The sequence below is a fragment of the Cornus florida genome, unplaced genomic scaffold, assembly GCF_030987335.1.
Source record: "Cornus florida cultivar Cherokee Brave unplaced genomic scaffold, ASM3098733v1 CherokeeBrave_3.0.0_Hap2_Chr10, whole genome shotgun sequence".
Lineage (NCBI taxonomy): Eukaryota > Viridiplantae > Streptophyta > Magnoliopsida > Cornales > Cornaceae > Cornus > Cornus florida.
The window spans coordinates 7,358,001-7,362,267 of record NW_026775580.1 but is presented as its reverse complement, the minus strand read 5'-3'; the positions used below and the strand labels follow the sequence as shown (position 1 = coordinate 7,362,267).

General features: G+C 42.7%; 1 pseudogene; it reads right to left on the bottom strand.

Moving 5' to 3' along the window:
- Positions 1 to 3,321: 3,321 nt before the first annotated feature.
- LOC132276120 (DNA-directed RNA polymerase subunit beta''-like) overlaps positions 3,322 to 4,267 on the bottom strand; it is a 3,141-nt pseudogene continuing 2,195 nt past the window's right edge.

The following is a 4,267-nucleotide window of genomic DNA, read 5'->3' as shown; positions in this document are numbered from 1 at the left end:
GAACTGGTGGCTCCTCCCCCCCATCCTTACTGGGAGGAGGGTTCTATAATTGCTATTTTGGACTGGCTGAACGGATGGGATTTTTTACTTTTCCAGTAGATTTCAAAGTTACTGAATAACATTCTTTAGCCGCAACCTGGTCACCGTGTATATCTATCACCTTGGTCCCATCAGGACCCAAACATCGCATCACTTGATGTAAGGTTGACGGAACGCCCTGAATTCTGTGAATCCATCCTCTGCCCATCAAGAGGTTGTATGATGGATGAATTTCCACTACCACAAAACTTTCAGTCAAAACCCGCTCAGCGGCTTGTACTGTCAATTCCACCATTCCAATGGGTTCCACTCGCTTCCCATCAAATCCGAGCAACGGATTTCCTGTGGGTTTGAGTTTTTCGGGTTCGATCTCCAGTCGGTCGAACGTCACCCTGGGCATGACATTCGCACTACTTCCTAGATCAATCAGGACTCTCTGAACCAGGCATTCTGCAATCGTCAGACTGACGACTAGTGGATCTTCATGAGGAATCTAAACGCGTAGTAGGTCCGTTTTATCAAACTTTATCGATGTGGACGCGTTCTGCTGGTGCAAAGCATGCACACTACCAATTCTTCTTTTCAGCTGGGCCTGGCGTAACCTTGTTCTGAGCAACTCTTCTGACTCCGTCGTTTGTTCAGGCTGGCCATGAATTGCATTTATAATCCGGACGGGCTGAGAGTTGTGTTGGTTCGGCCTCTGGTTCCGCTTGATTTGTTCAGTTGGGCGGTTATGCTCTTGCGCCGGACCTTGAACATAGCTTACAAATTCCCCCTTTGCGATTAGCATCTCTACCTGCCTCCTTAGGTTCCTGCATTCGTTAGTCTGATGCCCAAAATCACTATGGAAAGCACAATGTTTAGTCTAATCCCTCTATTTAAGAGGTTGCCTGATTGGCAGAGAAGGACGAAACTTATCTTTGTTCTCCTGGTATAACCTTGCTAAGGTGACTCTGAGTGGAGTGACTGATTCCTCCTCCCTAGGCCTCTTCTCCGCCTTCCATGAGGGGTGACGTTGCGGTTGAGCTTGCTTTTGCCGGATCTTGGCTTTAGACTTCTCGTCCGTCGAAATAATTGACGTCTTCCTTGAATTAGCTGCTTCTTTCTCCTCAAGGCGAACAAAACCATCAGCTCTCTCGTTCAGCTTGTCCATTGTCTTTGGCGTATTAACCACCAAGCTGGTGTGGAACGGCGTCCCCCGGTTCATTGCGAGTTTAAATGCTTGGACTGCTGTTGATGGGTGACACTCCATTATCATGCTTTTAACAAGGTTGAACCGGGTGAGAAAAGCTTGGAGTCGCTCATCCTCATGCTGCTTCATTGTGAAAAGGCTCGATACATCCTTAGCCGGACGCTTATTCCCGTAATACTGGCTTATGAACTTATCGCATAAGTCCTGGAAACTGGCGATTGAGCCTTGAGCCAGATTCTTGAACCAATTGAGAGCTGGTCCAGCCAAGCTCGTAGGGAAACACTTGCACATCAAAGGATCATTACTAGTATTCAAAGCCATTTTCAACTGAATATGGTATATGTGATCGACCGGATCGGTTGTTCCGTCAAACAGAATGAAGATCGGCATGGAAAACTTCTTCAGATTCGGCACGTTCATAATTTCATCAGTGAACGGCGATGCGACCGTCCTTGCTGAGGAACGCAATGCTTCGTTTTCTCTTAAAAATCGTAACAAAAATCCTCGATCGGCAGATCTCCTTTCTGAGCTACGGTAATCAACTGTCGCTAATGAAGGTCGGTATGGTGGATCGAACGACCTATCCTCCGCAAATTCACTCCGCCATGGTGACGCAATCCTATGTTCATATGCCGGTGCTTCCTCCCTCATAATCCATTTGTGATGCGGTTCCAAACGAACAGATCCTTCCCGATCCTCTACTCGGCCGACATTCGGAGGCAGATTACCGATTATACCTTCATCACGACGTGGACCACCATGATTGACATCTTCTGGATCACCTTCACGATCAACTTCGGACGGTAAAGCTCCCTCTCCTACAGGAGGCGGCCTTGAAATTGCAGGAGCCTCACGATGCTCCATTCCAGCTCGTAGCTCTGCATTTTCTTTCCTCAAAGCATCGATCATGTTCATTAGCTCATCGAGCTTTGACTGCTGGCCGTTCTCCAAAGAATTCGAGTTCGCCTCTCCGATCATCATTCCAGATCGGAGCAAAGTCATCAACTGCAGGCTTCTTGACCAAATCGGAGTTCTGCTAACGCGCGCACACTAGATCTGAACTTACACTTGCTGAATTCAGTCCACTATTGGCCGGATTCAGTAATCACAACAGATCACAACCGCGCGATTCGCCGGATCAAGCACGGATCTGATCTGCTTGGATCGGACGCCAATTTTTCGAAATCAACTGGAACCTGGACTCATCAAGACAGATTGTATTATTACCAATATTGATTCAGCTTTCGTAGATTAATCGTCTTCCTCGCAGAATGCGTTGAATCGATCCGATCTGGAATGATATCAATCAATCCTTCCTGTTCTTCCCACAGACGACGCCAATTGAAAGTACAAAGAATTTTTCCCTAATTGTAGAGAGAGAAACTTTACCCTCCCAATGATTTTTCCACCGCTTTTCCCTCTCAATCCCCTTTATTTATAGACGGTTATAACCACCACTGAGCTGGACCTATCTTGTTCTCTTTTGGCTGGACTCGACTTCCCTCATTTTAACATGGGCTTCTGAAATGACTTTATGGACCTGGGCCCATCCGGCGCGAACTTGCTCCATCCCGTTTGTCCACACCCGACCCGTCCTATGCAATATGGATCACACCAAACCCGGGTCATTTTGGTGTCCTCAGAAACTTTTTCAATTATAACTATTTTTAAACCATTTTTAATGATTCCGAAGGAGTTGAATCTTTGGTGCTTGAAGAAACATAATATTGATAAATCTATCCTATTGAGTCACTTGAAGATACAAATTAAAAAAAACTTCTTTTTTCGTCTTATTTATGTTTTTTTTTTATAAAAAATGTTGTATTCATACAATAAAATATGGAGTTAAGTTGCATTTTTGTTGAGATTCCTTCAGAAAAATATCTACCCATCTATATAGCAGAGAAAAATCTAGATTACTATGGACCAACTGAACCAATGACTATTCATGATTCCATAATTGAATATTGAAGCATTTCCATACCGGTTCCAATTTAGAGGAATGTTATGGTAAAACTTCGTTTGAAACGATGTGGTAGAAAACAACGTGCGACTTGAAAGACACGATCCGTTGTGGATTCTTACATCCATCATTTTATATAGGAATGAAGGTGCTCCTGGCTCGACATCATTTGTTCTGTTCCACTAGAACCCCTCCTTTTTGTTGGGTTGTAATGTAAATTGTCAAGTTGCAAATAGTTAGTTACCAAGAGTTGATTATGAGTTATTAAATTTAAATGGTAAAATGAATCAAAATTATAAATTGGAAGAGTTGTTCCTAATGGACCCAACAAATTCCTAATTCGAATTAGAGGATCTTTTTTAATTGATTCTTTTATCACATTGTGATATTTTACATCGTTGAATGGACCCATTTAAGAACAATTGGATGATGACAAAATTATCAAAGATTGGCATTCTTTATTTCTATTCAACAACGTATGGATAGTTCCTTGATTTTGGTTAAGGGATTGTTGAATCTTTGTCTTGGAATAAATGGAAGAAAACGGATTGATATTGGTGCGATCCGATCCATTTTCAGAGATCAATCCTGAACCTGATGGATCATTCCTTTTGCTGGTATACGAAATAGGGGACTTCACTAAGTCGATTCTTAGGAAATCTTGAATCAAACCTTTGTCCTTATTTCAACAAAAGAAGCATGGGCCTCGTCGATATAAGAACTTTTTTTTGTCTTGGCCCCAATTCAACACTAAACAAGTCCGAACTAATTGAATACTTGTTTCAGGAATTCCCCGAATTGGTTTGCCATTTCCATAAAGAATATAATTGACAACTCGAAGTTGCACATTATCCCTTTCCTGCAACAGATCTGGGGGGAAAAGTGTTGCTAAATTTATACCGTCCGTTATTTCATATGCGACTACAGGTCGAACCAAAACAAAATATTTTTTCTTGGTAGGTGTGATCCGTTGGACATAGATCCAATTTTTCAATTTTTTTGATTCCGTGGAATTTTTTTTTCCCGTTCTTGGTGGTATCAAGATACCGCTGTGTTGGGATATCTTATCTGTC